This window comes from Protopterus annectens, chromosome 17.part0 (genome assembly GCF_019279795.1).
Source record: "Protopterus annectens isolate FY-2018-M chromosome 17.part0, PAN1.0, whole genome shotgun sequence".
NCBI lineage: Eukaryota > Metazoa > Chordata > Ceratodontiformes > Protopteridae > Protopterus > Protopterus annectens.
In genome coordinates, this window is record NC_056751.1 from 20,122,948 (window position 1) to 20,138,309 (window position 15,362).

Consider the following 15,362-nt stretch of genomic DNA (forward strand, 5'->3'; position numbering starts at 1 on the left):
GTCTCCCCTTGGAAAGGTTGCACGTTTGAAGCCACCAGTTTAGATCTGTTTTGCATGTCTTCGTTAAAAGAATCTCGTGTGTTAGAGGTAGTTGTTGAAACGACCATTGTGCAAACAGTAGCCATTGTAGGACTCTCATGTGCGGCCTTCCCAAGGGTATTGCAATAAGGGAGGCTGACATGAGTCCCAACACCTTCAGTACCAGTTTTGCTGGAGATTTCCTTGACAAAAGTAGAAGACGTATGTGAGTCTGAAGTGATAGTATCCTTTCTGGGGGAAGTCTTAGAATTAACTGACGTGTGTTTAATTCTGCTCCTATGAACAAGATATTTTGTGATGGCTGAAGCAAGGATTTTCCGAAGTTTACGGAAATTCCTAGGTGGACACACAGTTGAAGAGTAAAGTCTCTGGCCTGTAATAGTTGACGCTGGGTGGTGGCAGAAAGGAGCCAGTCGTCCAGATACGGAAACACCTGGAATCCTTGGCGTCTCAAGTGAGACGCTACCACTGCCATGCATTTGGTGAAGACCCTGGGGGCTGAGGTCAGACCAAAGGGCAGGGCTCGAAATTGAAAGTGACTGGCCCCAGCCGAAGCGCAAATGATCTCTGGATGCCCTGGCCATTTTGATGTGGTAGTATGCATCTTCTAGATCTATTGAGCACATCCAGTCGTCCTTCTGTAAGAATGGAAGGATCGATTGAAGCGTGACCATTCGGAACTTTTCTTTCCTGACGAAGGCATTGAGGTAGCTTAGGTCCAGAATGGGCCTCCAGTCCCCTGTTTTCTTTGGAACTAAAAAGAACCTTGAGTAAGTCCCGAATCCTTGCTGGTCCGCTGGGACTGGTTGGATGACTCTTTTTCTAGCAGCTTTGAAATTTCTATAGCTGCTGGCTCTCGCAGATGGGGCGGTACATCTGGGAGTCTTTTCTTTGGGATGGGATGGGATAGAAAGGGTATGTTGTAACCTCTGGTAACCACGCTTTTTACCCACTTGTCTGTAGTTATATTTTGCCAGGCCTGGGGGTATAAAGCTAAGCGACCCCGACTGCCTCCAGAGCAGGACAGTCGGGCCTCCTCTCAGGAGTGCTGGAAAGGTTTACCAGGAGTGTCTCCCTGTCACCTTGATGTTGCGGACCCCTCTGCCGCCAGGGCGGCGTCTTCCACCTCTGCCCCCTCCTCTGCCTCTAGAGGGGCATCTCCCTGTGTGCCTGGGAAAGATCCTTGGGGTTTTCAAACCACATTTTTCCACCACGTTGCCCTTTGGGGTACGGTCTGGTTGGGGTGGAAAACGGACTCCGACAGCAGACAGAGTCTTTCCCTCCTGTTCACACCGGGTAAGGGTCTCCTTTACTTTGGGGCCAAAGAGAGTGGCACCGTCAAATGGGGCGTTAGTAAAGGAAGACTTGAAGGCTTCCGCGAAAGGAACATAAGCGCATCCAGGATTGTCTGCGAAGAGCAATCGCTGAAGCTGCTGCCCTACTCGAACCTTCGGCTGCGTAGGAAATCAGCCTCATGGACGAGTTCACAATAGATGTAAGGGTATTAAGTTGCGCTGTCACTTTCTCTGAGACAGCCGCATCTGTAGTACCCTGGAGGGTATCTCCCAACTCTTTGACTAGATCCCTCTGTAGACGTGTAAAATGGGTCAAATAGTTCAGGGATCGCATGGAAAAAGCAGCTGAACTAAAATGCGCTTCCGTATCTATCCATCGTCCTAGAATCTTTATTAGGGGATGGACAGATGAAGAAGACTCCGACATCTCCTTTTCGTGGCCGCTGCCACCACCATAGCGTCCACTGGAACTCCTTTTGTTAAGTAGGACTTGTCCTGAGGTGCCGTGATGTATTTATTGGGTTTCCTTGGGACTGGTTCCACTGTGTCAGGAGCCTCTCACGCCCTTCGAGCAATTAGTTCCATTAATTCGTCGAAGGGCGGAGTGACCCAGGAGGAAGAAGGGCGAGCACCAAATGCCTTCAGCAAAACTGACTCATCCTCAGAAGGGGGAAGGGACTGCCAGTCACCTCTCTGTTTCAGGATCTCCAATATGTCCGAAAAAGAGACATCTTCTGAAGGTGACTTAGGGGACCCTTCTGACTCATCTAAGTCAGTATCAGATGTCAAGGATTCCTGTGGAGAATCCAAGTGTCTCCTCTTACACAATCTTTTCCTAGGGACTTCTTCGTGGGGAGCATCCGAAGAAGCCTCCGAGGAAGAGGGGGCACCCTCCAGGGGTGGCTGAGACACTGGTGCCCGACGCTTGGATGTGGCCGTGGGTGCAAAGGAGGATAACGGCCCTTTATGGGGAGGAGAGGTTGCTTCCACTGATGTGGTTGTCTGGGTAGACAACACCTTCCTCATTAGGTCGAACGCCCCTGTGTCCCGCATCGAAGAATCTTCCGGTTCCGAAGAAATGGGAAGAATCCCCGACACAGGCACCGAAGGCATCGACCCCGAGGATGGAGCCGAATCAATCCGCGCCACGGCCCCGAGGGGGAGATTCGGAACCGAAACGTCGGTTCGACTCTCGGCCCCGGAACCAAGGACAGATCGTCGGCTCCGAGACTCCGGTATCGGGTCCGACAGAGTTGAGGTGAGAGGAACAGACCGAGAAAAGGACGGTTCTGGACCCGAGGGCTCCACAATCAGAAGATCAGCCTCTTCCGGCTCCAAAGACTGAACAGGTCTCGGAGGAGGAATGGATGGAGACACTGGGAGGCCTTCAAGTTTCGACACCAACTGGGTGGAAACCGAAATAAGTTTGGACAGGGCCGAATGCTCCAATAACTTCTGCACCACACGATCCACATCAATGTCAGAGAGTTTGGACGAAGAACGGGTCGAAGGAACCGAAGACGGAGCCGACCTCAACAAGGTCGAAGGAGGGAGCTCCATCACCGGTTCCAAGACTCGAGGCTCAGGAACCGATACCAGTTGAACACTCGGCCCCGAAGTCTGTGGAACCGGTGATCTAACCTTTACTGAAGAGCTCAGAGCCGATGACTTGTGCTCCGAAGTCTTCGATTCCTTAGAGGATTTCGATGCCTGGTCAGAAGCATCCAGAGCCTCCTGAAAAGAAGGTTTCAATAAACCTCTGTCCATGAGTTTCCTGCGCCTATCTGTCATGACCCTCCCACTAAAAGAGTGACAGATAGAACAGTCCTCTTGCAAGTGGAGAGGGCCAAGGCAGTAGACGCAGGAACTATGGTTGTCAGTCACTGACATTTTCTGGCCACACTGACAACGCTTAAATCCAGACTTTACCTTATCAGACATTTTACAAGAAAAAGACAAGTCCAGTAATATAGTCAAATCCGAGAAAAAAGTGTCAAATCCGGTTTAAATGTCAAATCCTTTTAAAATTTAAGAAGGGTTGTAGGCCCCGAAAAACTCTAACCGATAAATAAGATTAATGGTACCGAGAATTTAATCACTCAACACACAATCACTCAGTATATCAATATATATCAACTAGAACAAGAAAATCCAATAAAATATAACAAAATAAGTTATATCTTAACTTTAGATGCTCGAGCTAGCTCCCAGCGATGCGAACGCAGCAGCGGCAAACTAGATCTGGGGTAAAGGCAGAGGGGGATTGTGGGTATTAGATTGTCTCGAGCTTCTTCTCGATGCAGAGCTTGCAAGAGGCCGGCACGGAGCCGAGGATCGGCTCCGAACCCATGTGTAAGAACAAACGGCGAGATTGAACACTATCACATCATTTGTTAGTGAGCCATACAGCAAACCAAGATTCACCACATCACTTTGCTATTTATATAGCAGAAGACTGTTTCAAATTTGTGTGAACATTATGCATGCATACAAATAATATATAATGGATCAAGTCACTGAAAAGTACATTAATTTAATGCAAGCATGATGCAACACCAGCAATGCTATACCTGAAAAATCCATTCCATATTTTTTAACAGCAGTGATAAGAAAAGTACAGTTGTGTACACTTACCATAAATGTAGATATTTGAGTGTATTCACTGTTGCAGTCATCATATTTGTGTTATCTGCTTGCAGTAGCCCTCAGTCGGTCTCATTAACAAAGTCTTGGGTCCTGCGTCAGTTGTTGTCTCTTCTTCTGTGAAGTCAGGTCATCAGGGGTATAAAACATGCAGTCGACGCCAGTACATCAGTTTTTCTTGCCCCAGATGTCAGGTGTCCCCTTAATGGGAAGCAATAAAACATACATATACATATATACAAGGATATACCTCCAATAAAAAAGCAAATACACCAAAAAGCTTTTAAACATAGTAAAGGAGAGTAGAGGTATAGCCAAAGAAATCAGGGGGCTGGAGGGAGGCTAACCAGGACTGCAACAGTGAATACACTCAAACATCTACATTTATGGTAAGTGTACACAACTGTACTATGTTCTTCGTGTTTCACTGTTGCAGTCATCACATTTGGATAGATTCTCAAAGCTAAGGATGGGAGGAGGAATTTAGATAGCATTAGGACCAGCTATAAGACCCTGCAAGACTGCAGTGGCAAAGCCAGCTCTGGACTTAGAGAAAATTGGCAAATGATAATACCTGGTGAAGGTATGTACAGAACTCCAGATAGCAGCTTCTAGGATGTCCCTGGTAGAAACACCTCTGAGAAAGGCTGTAGAGGTAGATGCAGCCCTGGTTGAATGGGATCTAATCCCCTGTGGGATAGGTTTTCCATGGTGCTTACAGCAGAAATGAATGCAATGGCCTATCCATTTAGAAATGGTTTGCTTTGAGATAGCCTTCCCCTCTGCCCCTGCAGCAAATGCCACCAGCAGTTGTTCAGATTTCCTTTGAGATTTAGTCCTGTGCAAGTAAAATCTAAGTTGTCTGTGCACATCTAAGGAGTGGAGTATCCGTTCCCCTTTGTTCTGTGGATTGGGAAAGAAGGTTGGCAAATGAATGGACTGATTGAGAGCCACACTGGATACCACCTTGGGCATGAAGGAGGGATTGATTCTGAGGGACACCTGGTCCGCATGAAAGATGATGAAAGGCTCCACAGCCATAAGGGTCTGTAATTCAGATACCCTTCTTGCTGAAGTGATTGCTAAAAGAAAGGCTGTTTTCCAAGAAAGGAATTTTAAATCTGCACTAGCAGCTGACTTGAAAGGAGGAAGAGTGAGTTTCTCCAATACAAAGTTAAGGTCCCAGGCTGGAGTTGGGGCTCTCCTGGGTGGTCTTAAATTTTTGGCCGCTTTGAGGAACTGCTTGAACAGTGGATGTGAGAAGAGGGGAGGTTCTGTGTTATAATGAGCTGAAATGGATGCGGCGTGGATTTTGATGGAGGAAAAAGAAAAGCCCTTGTGAATCATCTCAGTTAAGTATTGTAAAATCTGAGGTAAGTTGGGCGCTGCTGTGCTCATCCCTTGAGATTGGATCCAGGCACAGAATCTTTTCCATTTTTCAGAATAAGATTTTCTAGTACTAGGCCTCCTTGCCTCTAAAATGATATCCATCACTGGTTTACTGAGGGATGGTAAGAGAGAGGTAATTAGCCAGGTTGCTAGGTTCAGGGCTTGAAGCTGAGGGTGCAGAATCTGATTCTCCTGTTGAGACAACAGGGTAGGGGTCAGAGGCAGGTGCCATGGGACCAACAGTGACACACTGCACAAGAGGAGGTACCAGTGTTGTCATGGCCAGTCTGGTGCAATCAATATCGTCCTTGGTTTGTCCTGTTTGATCTTTAGCAGTACTCTGGAGAGGAGAGGAGAGGAAGAGGAGGAAAGGCATAAACTGACAGGTTTTTCCAGCTGAAGGACAGGGCATCCACTTTCCAAGCCTGTTTGTGAGGAGTCCTTGTGCAAAATTTGTCCAACTGGTAGTTCTGGGGGGAGGCAAACAGGTCTATATCTGGGCTCCCCCATTTGTTTGTCAACATGTTGAAAATCTTTGGTTCCAGTTTCCACTTGTGTGGGTCCATGAGGTTTCTGCTTAGTCCGTCTGTCAGTGTATTTAGTTTTCCTGGCAGAATTGTAGATGCACTTAGTAGCTCAAGGCTGTGTTCCACAATGCCATGGCTTGTCTGCAGGGGGGGGAATGGATACCCCCCCCCGCTTGTTTATGTACCGCATAACAGTGGTGTTGTCCATCTTTACCATTAATTGTCCTGGAAGTATGTGGTCCTTGAAGACTGTCAGAGCATTCTGGACAGCTAACATTTCTTTTTGATTGATATGCAGGTGCATTTAACTTGGGTTCCATTTGCCCTGAATGCACTTCCCTGCCAGGTGAGCACCCCATGCATAGTCTGCTGCGTCTGTTGTTAGGGTTTGGGCGGTAGGGTTAGAGTGAATGATAGTCTCTTGTTTAGGTGGCAAGCCTCTGCCACCAAAGAAATTCCAGAAGTAGGCAAGGTATGATAGAAATCATTGCTTCTAGATCCTGAGAATGTTGACACCATAGGCTTTTTAGATACCACTGTAGTTTCCTCATATGCAGTCTTGCATATGGAATTAGAAGAATGCAGGAGGCCATGAACCCCAAGGCTTGCAATATTTGCCTTGCAGATAACAGGGTTTTCGTGGCCAGTAGTTTGAAGTAGGTTGTCAGGTGAATTTGTTTCTCCTGCGTGAGGAAAGCCATCTGGGAAGTTGTATTCAAGCTTGCTCCCAGGAATATAATGAGTTGACAGGGTACCAGGTGTGATTTCTTTTTATTTATAGTGTACCCCAAACAAGTTAGCACCCTTTGTACAAAAGCCAGATGATTCATAAGTATGTCCTGGCTTTCTGCCTGAATTAGACAATCGTCCAGGTATGGGTATATTTGACTATTTCTTTGCCTGTAAAATGCAATGACAGGAGCTAGGCACTTTGTGAATACCCTGGGTGCAGTAGATAAGCCAAAGGGCAGTGCAGAGAACTGATAGTGCTTGTAGCCTACTTTGAAGCGTAGGTATCTTCTGCAAGATTCCCTGATTGGGATGTGCAGGTATGCTTCCTTTAAATCGAGTGTTGCCATCCAAACATCTTTTCCTAGCATAGGAAGCAACTGGTGAAGAGTCAGCATCTTGAATTTTGGAATTACCAAAAAGGTGTTTAGAGTAGACAGGTCCAGGATAGGATGCCATGAATTGTCTTTTCTGAGTACCAGGAAAAGTCTTGAGTAGAAACCTTGTCCTTTTTCCTCTTCTGGTACAGTTTGAATAGCCTTTATGCTTAAAAGGGAGAGTACTTGCTTTTGAGCCTCTGCCCACTGATTTGGGGGTAGATCTGGCCAACCGCTTGGGGTTGGTAACGTGTTGAAGTGAAATCTGCATCTTTGGGACACTATATTTAAAACCCATTTGTCCTGGGTAATGAATTCCCAGTTTTTGGCCTGCAGACAAATCTTTCCCCCTAAAGGAGCAGTCAGTTGAGAAGTGCTTGGAAGTTTTAAAGTCAAGTCATTGAGACAGCTTTCCATGATTTGGAAGCGGAAGCACCCCACTGCTTAGTCTTGTGCGTCCCTTGGGACTGAAACCTGGGATTTCTGCTGGGTCTGGGTTTGGATTGAGAAGGCCTGGAAGAGGCAGGAAAGGATCAATTCTTAGAGGGCCAATGCCTACTAAATCTTGGAGGCTGAACTTGTAAGAAATGTTTAACAGTTTGCATAGATTTAGCTTTATCTTCCATCTTTTTAAGAACTTCCTCTGCTTTGTTGCCAAACAGGCAGTCCTGATTTAAGGGAGCATCCAACAATTTAGCTTTAACATGATCAGGCAAAGATTGCTCCTTAAGCCAAGCATGTCTTTTAAGTACAGACCCAGTGACAACAGCCCTGCAAGAGGCCTCTAAAGAATCAAACCCACATTGCAAAGTATGTTTTCAAACCTGTTCAGCAGAATGCATTAAATCCTGTAAATCCTTATCTTCAGCACAGTCAGGAATCAACATCATTTTCTGTTTAAGCAATCCAATAATATGTTGTTGATACTTTAACATATGAAAATGACAGTTTAAGGCCCTAATAGCCAAGGTTGCAGAAGCGTATACCTTCTTACCCCATCTATCCAGCGCCATGGAGTCTCTATCAGAAGGGGTAGGATTTTTGGCAGTAGAAGCCTTAATGCCCTTGGGTCCCTGTGAAATAGTCTCAGGATCTGCAATAGGATTTTTAAAAAGGAACTTGTGAGAATCAGGAACCCTGTAATTTCTATCAGGTTTTCTCGGAGCAGGAGGCAAAGAATCAGGGGCCAAACTAGATTCCGAAAAGGCATCATCAACAATGTCTAGTACAGGAGGGAAAGCTAAAGGCCTATGTTGAGGCAGGAGTAAGAAGTCCCTAAGTCTCTTTTTCGAATCAGAGAAATCCTGGCTTTCCCAGTGAAAATGCTCCCTTAGAGTATGCAAGGTTTCACCAAAAGAGAAATCCTCTGGAGGGGAAGCAGAGGGAATAGAGTCCTCCGCATCAGAATCCTCATAAGTAGATAAGGGTAAATCCAGGTCTCTTGGAAGAGGATGGTTGGCTTCCCCTGATTAAAGTTATAAGGTCTTCAGCCATTCTTATTATTTGTTTTTTAGGCACGGAGGCCAGAGAATGTGGCCTGGGCTTCGGTTTTCTAGGTATGGTTTGAGTTTTAGGCCTTAAAGAAGAAGGTGGTGTCGGTTAATATGCAAGTCCGTAGGTCTGAATACACCCTCAGAAGCCAGTGACTGCACAGCGACTCTGGACCCATCCAAGGTACAGAAATAAAGAAGTTATGTTCTTACCATGTTCATGGTTCATCTCGCCTTTGTTCTTACACACGGGTTCGGAGCCGATCCTCGGCTCCGAGTCGGCCGCATAGCAAAGCTCTGCATCTCAGAGAAGCTCGAGACAAGGCTATATCCCACAATCCTCCCTGCCATTACTCAGATCTAGTTTGCGAGTAAACCAGACCAATAACCAAAAACCTCAGGTGCTAGGGCTACACACTGCCACAGAACTCAGAGACACTCTCTCACTTAACAAATTAACTAAGGGTAGTGAAATATATCCCATTAGGCAAGAAACAATATACCCGGAAGGGGTTAAGGCATTTCGACCAGACTCTAGTCCTACCCGTTCTTCCAAACACGTGAGGGAGGGAATGTAAGAACAAAGGCGAGATGAACACTCCACATGGAACGTTATGGTAAGAACATAACTTCTTTATGTGAGAGTGTTCAATCTCGCCGTTTGTTCTTACACACGGGTAGCGTCCCTAGCTCCGTCACCCCGAGTGACTCAAGGAAGAACGTTCCTAAGCACAGTGGAACCAAAAGATGTCCTGTCTTTGGAGGTTTTGTCAACCCTATAATGTGCGATGAAAGTATGTGGTTTAGACCACGTGGCTGCTGCACAAATCATGTCCAAAGGCAGACAAGCTGCATGAGCCAAAGAGGTGGAAACAGATCTGGTAGAATGGCCCTTAGGTTTGGCAGGCAAGGCCTGATTCGACTTAGAATATACAAAAGCTATACAATCAGTAAGCCATTTAGATAATGTACGTTTTGTAACTGCCGTGCCCTTTTTATTGTCTGCAAACGCGACAAAAAGCTGATCTGTTTTCCTGTAATCTTTAGTCCTATCCAAATAAAATCTTAGCTGTCTGTGGACATCCAACTTGTGCAGCATATACTCCAACTTGCTGGTATGGTTCTTGAAAAAAGTAGGGAGTTCTATGGACTGGTTAATCTTCGTGACAGAACATACCTTAGGAAGGAAAGATGGATTTGTTCACAAGGAGACCCTATCTGGGTGGAAAATTAAGTAAGGTGGCCTGACTGATAGTGCTTGCAGCTCTGATACTCTTCAAGCTGAAGTAACAGCTACGAGGAAAAAGTGTCTTCCACGACATGAACTTCAGGAGGCAAGACGAGGCTGGTTCAAAGGGTGGCAACATTAGTTGTGACAATAATAAATTTAAATTCCATGGGAATAAAGGGTCTCTGACGGGCGGCCGAAGATGGAAGGTTCCTTTCATAAAAACCTTACAAAGCCTGTGGGACATAATGGGAGAACAGTCCTCACCAACATGGAAGTTGGATATGGCCGCCAACTGTACTCTTAGTGTGGAAGTAGAGGCTCCTTTGTGAAAGAGGATAGATAGAAATTCTAGAACTTTATGTAAAGGAGCTACCAGGGGGTCCAAGTGTTGGCTAGATGCCCAGTATACAAAGCGTTTCCATTTACTCCTGTAGAGTTTTGTAGTGGAAGCTTTATGAGAGGCAACCAGAATGCGTTGAACTGCCAGAGAAAGTAGATCAGACCTGGCTAGGCAGGGAAGTGGAGCAGCCAAGCTGCTAGTTTGAGGGATAGAAGAGACGGGTGAGGAACTCCCGACGAATGGGTCAGTAGATCTGGTGCTGGGTCCAGGATCCACGGTTCCTCTGTCTGATGGGCTCGAAGAAAGGGGAACCATATCTGTCGAGGCCAGAATGGGGCTATGAGTATAATTGTCCTTTCCAGGTTCCTGGCTTTCTGAAGAAATTTGGGAATCAAGGGGGTAGGTGGAAATGCATATAGGAGACCCGGGGGTCAATCGTGTATCAGTGCGTCCCTGGGGACATCCCCCGGAGGGAGTAGAAGGGCAAAATAGCTTCTGCATTTGGCATTCATCGGGGAAGCAAATAGATCGCAGCAAGGCTGGCCCCATCTGCAGAAAATCCTTTCCGCCACCTGTGGATTGAGGGACCACTCGTGAGGTAACAGGATGGCTCTGCTCAACCTGTCCGCAATGACGTTAGATGACCCCGGGATGTGCGTTGCTATCAGAAAGCGACCCGTGGACTCTGCCCATTGCCAAATTCTCATGGCCTCTCTGCATAATGGGTAAGATCTGGTTCCCCCCTGTTTGTTTATGTACCAGACTACAGACATGTTGTCTGTCTGAACTGCTACTGTTCCTAGAGGTAGGAGGGTTTGAAAGTGTTGCAACGCCAGGAACACCGCCCTCATTTCCAGAACATTTATGTGCAGGTTGTACTCCATGTTGGACCATTCCCCTTGGACTGTTCTTCCCTAAATTGTCCCCCCCCACCCTATCAGAGAAGCGTCCGTGGTTATTGTGGCTGTCAGATTGGGTAGAACAAATGGACGACCCATATTGAGATCCTGACTGTACACCCACCATGAGAGGTCTCGTTTGCAAGAATCTGTTATCAGAATCTCGTGCACTAGGGGTAACTGCTGGAACAACCACTGCGTGAACAGCAGCCATTGGAGGAGCCTCATGTGCAATCTTCCCATAGGAACTGCAATCAGGGACGCTGCCATGAGTCCCAAAACCTTCAACACTAGTTTGGCCGGGGCTTTCTTGCTTTGCAGTAGAAGAAGAACCTGTTCCTTGAGGGATGAAGCCCTTATTGGAGGGAGCTTTACCAGTGTTAAACGTGTATCTAGGTCTGCTCCGATGAATGAAATATGCTGTAAGGGCAATAAGGCAGATTTTTCGAAGTTTATGGAAATCCCTAGGTGGGAACAAAGGTCGACTGTGTAGTCTCTGGCTTGTATGAGGCGACGCTCAGTGGTGGCGGTGAGGAGCCAGTCGTCCAGATAGGGAAACACCCGGAATCCTAGACATCTCAAGTGAGACGCTACCACTGCCATGCATTTGGTGAATACCCTGGGGGCTGAGGTGAGCCCAAAGGGCAGGGCTCGAAATTGAAAGTGACTGGCTCCCAGCCGGAAGCGCAGGTGATCTCTGGACGGTCTGGCCATTTTGATGTGGTAGTACGCGTCCTTGAGATCTATTGAGCACATCCAGTCGTCCTTCTGTAAAAATGGAAGGATCAATTAAAGCGTGACCATCCGGAACTTTTCCTTCTTCACGAAGGTGTTGAGATTGCTGAGATCCAAAATCGGTCTCCAGTCCCCTGTCTTTTTTGGAACTAAAAAGAACCTTGAGTAAGTTCCGGATCCTCTTTGGTCTGCCGGGACTGGTTGGATGACTCTTTTTTTCGAGCAGCTTTGAAATGTCTATTGCTGCTGGACCTCGCAGATGGGGTGGCACATCTGGAAACCTTCTTTGTTGGGGTGGAGTTGATATGAAGGGGATTTTGTATCCTCTGGTTACAATGCTTTTTACCCAAGAGTCTGAGGTAAGAGTTAGCCAGGCCTGTGGGTATAAAGCCAAGCGACCCTCGACTGCCTCCAGAGCAGGACAGTCGGGTCTCCGTTCAGGAGTGCTGGAAAGGCTTACCAGGGATGGAATCCCTGTCGCCTTGGTTTTGCGGACCCCCTCTGCCGCCGGGGCGACGTCTTCCATTTCTAACCCCCCTCTGCCTCTGGAGGGGTCACCACTCTGTGTGGCCTGGAAAGATCCCTGAGTTTTACGGAACCACATTTTTCCACCTCGTTGCCCTTTGGGGTACGGTCTAGTTGGAGCGGAAAAATGGACCCTGACAGCAGACAGAGTCTTTCCTTCTTGCTTACACCGAGTTAGTGTCTCCTTCACTTTGGGCCCAAAGAGAGTGGCACCATCAAAGGGGGCGTTGGCGAAGGAAGACTTGAAGGCTTCCGCAAATGAGCACAGCCGCATCCAGGATTGTCTTCGTAGAGCAATCGCTGAAGCTGCAGCTCTACTCAATCCTTCAGCCGCATACGAGATGAGCCTCATGGATGAGTTCACTATGGAGGTAAGGGTGTTAAGCTGTGCTGTACCTTATCTGAAACAGCAGCATCTGTGTTACCCTGGAGGGCATCTCCCAGCTCCTTGATGAGATCCCTCTGCAGACATGTAAAATGTGTCAAATAGTTTAGCGAACGCATGGAGAAAGTCGCTGAACTAAAAATGCGCTTCCCATATCTGTCCATAGTCCTAGAATCCTTATTAGGAGGATGAACAGAAGAGGAAGACTCAGACATCTCCTTTTTAGTGGCTGCCGCCATCACCATAGCGTCAACCGGAACTCCCTTGGTGAGATAAACCTTGTCCTGGGGGGCGGTGATAAATTTGTTTGTTTTTCGAGGGACCGGTTCCACTGTGTCCGGTGTCTCCCACGCCCTTTGAGCAATCAAATCCATTAACTCATCGAAGGGCGGAGTAACCCAGGAGGTAGAAGGTTGAGCCCCAAAAGCCTTCAGCAGCACCGACTCATCCTCAGTGGGGGCTAGGGACTGCCAATCATCCCTCTGTTTTAAGATCTCCAAGATGTCCGCAAATGAGACATCCTCAGAGGGGGATCTTGGGGACCCCTCTGCCTCATCCAAGTCAGTGTCAGATGTTAGAGATTCCTGCGGGGAATCTAAGTGCCTCCTCTTGCACAGCCTTTTCCTCGGGACCTCATCAGAGGGGGCTTCCGGTGAGGCCTCCGAGGAACAGGGGGCACCCTCTGGGGGTGGCTGAGGCAATGGTGCTCTACGCTTTGGATGGGTCGTGGGGGCAGAAACAGAAAGCGGCCCCTTAGGGGAGGGAGAAGATGCCTCCGATGAAGTGGTTGTCTGTGCAGACAAAACCTTCCTCATAAGGTAAAAAGCCCCTGAACCCCGGGCCGAGGACTCCTCCGGTTCCAAAGAACATGGAAGCATCTCAGACACGGGGCCGTGGGCCCCGACCCCAAGGACGGAGCCGAGCCAATCTGCGCCGAGGTCCCGAGAGGGAGAGTCGACACCGAAAGGTCGGTACGACTCCCAGTCCCGGAACCGAGGAGAGATCGTCGGCTCCACGACTCACCTACAGGTTCCGAAGGAGTCGAAGTCAATGGTGTCAATCGTGCAACGGACGGTTTCGGCACCGAGGGCTCCATCATCGGCTCATCCTCTCCCAGCTCCGAAGACTGGATGGGTCTCGAAGGAGGACCTGTTGGAGATATAGGGAGGCCTTCTAGTTTCGACACCAATTGGGAGGAAACTGCAATCAACTTGGAAAGGGCCGTGTTCTCCATGAGTTTCTGCACGACATGATCAACATCTGTATCAGATAACGGTCTGGAAGATCGGGTCGAAGGGGCCGAAGATGGCACCGACCGAAGAATGGACGGTGGCGGTAGCTCCGACACCGGTTCCAAGACCTGGGGCTCAGTGAAAGACAAACGTTCGACGCTCGGCCCCGAAGTCTGTGGAACCGGTGAACAAACCTTCGAAGATGAACTCGGAGCCGATGACATGGGCTCCGACATCTTCGACCCCTTCGTAGACTTAGAAGCCTGGTCCGATTTGTCCAAAGCCTCCTGGAAGGCAGGCTTAAGTAGTCCCCTATCTATACGTTTCCTGCGTCTATCTGTCATGACCCTCCCGCTAAAGGAATGGCATATAGAGCAATCCTCTTGTAGGTGGAGAGGGCCAAGACAGTAAACGCAGGAAGCGTGGTTGTCAGTGATGGACATTTTCTGTCCACACTGACATCTTTTAAAGCCGGATTTGGCTTTCTCTGACATAACCGGTAGAAGTAAGACACTCTACTAGGAAAGATTTTAAACCACTAACTACAATAACTAATAACTACTAAGTAAATATTTACATAAATATATATATATATATATATATATATATATATATATATATATATATAAGAAGTATTGCTCTATAAAGTGGGAAAAAAGAGGTAGGCCACAAAAGAGAACCTATAAGAATATTACAGGATTAACTATAATAACACACACACACACACACTAGCACTATATCAAAAACTAACTTTAAGAACTTTAAGAACTTTTTAAACAAGAAAGATAAGAATCTTATCTGTAATATAACAAAAATCTCTCTGGTCCGAGCTCTCCTCGATGTGATCTGTTGCCGCGGCAAACTAGATCTGAGTAATGGCAGGGAGGATTGTGGGATATAGCCTGGTCTGGAGCTTCTCTGAGATGCAGAGCTTTGCTATGCGGCCGACTCAGCCGAGGATCGGCTCCGAACCCGTGTGCAAGAACAAACGGCGAGATTGAACACTCTCATCTGCAGGTTCCACAGTTGAAGCATCTCGCAGCATACCGGACTCCAAATGGGTCTCAGTAGAGGCCTGCGAATCAGAAGTAGCGGGTATCAGGGGCTGCAAAAGCACCTCACTGAGTACCGTTGAACTGGTGACTGGCTTAGGAGAAGCGTCGTCGGCAGCTTTGGACCTAGGTGGCCTGTCTCTGTCTTTATCTTTGCATTTTTTCGCAATGCCGGTAGTCGGATGGCTTACCGACAACATATCTGGATAATTGAACCGGAAACCAAAATATTTAGAGGTGTAAATATACCGACGATGGATAGTGCATTGGTTAAATAAGGCACAAAACCGACAGCAAGGTATGTTGTGGTCAGGGCCTAGGCAAGGAATACAGTACAAATGAAAATCTTTGTGAGGTGTTTGCTTTCCACAAGAAATGCAATTATTAACTTTTACTGACATCGGTAAGAAGCAAGAAAAAGTTTCCCCAATGGGGTACTTAGCTTTAGTTGAAGACTTCGGTTCTGAAACTCGA

At 47.4% G+C, this 15,362-nt stretch overlaps 1 protein-coding gene across 1 annotated transcript in view; it reads right to left on the reverse strand.

Annotated features, from left to right (window-relative positions):
• Positions 1-15,362, reverse strand: part of HELQ (helicase, POLQ like) — a 1,104,576-nt gene that overhangs the window by 583,841 nt on the left and 505,373 nt on the right. The gene's annotated exons all lie outside the window — the stretch shown is intronic.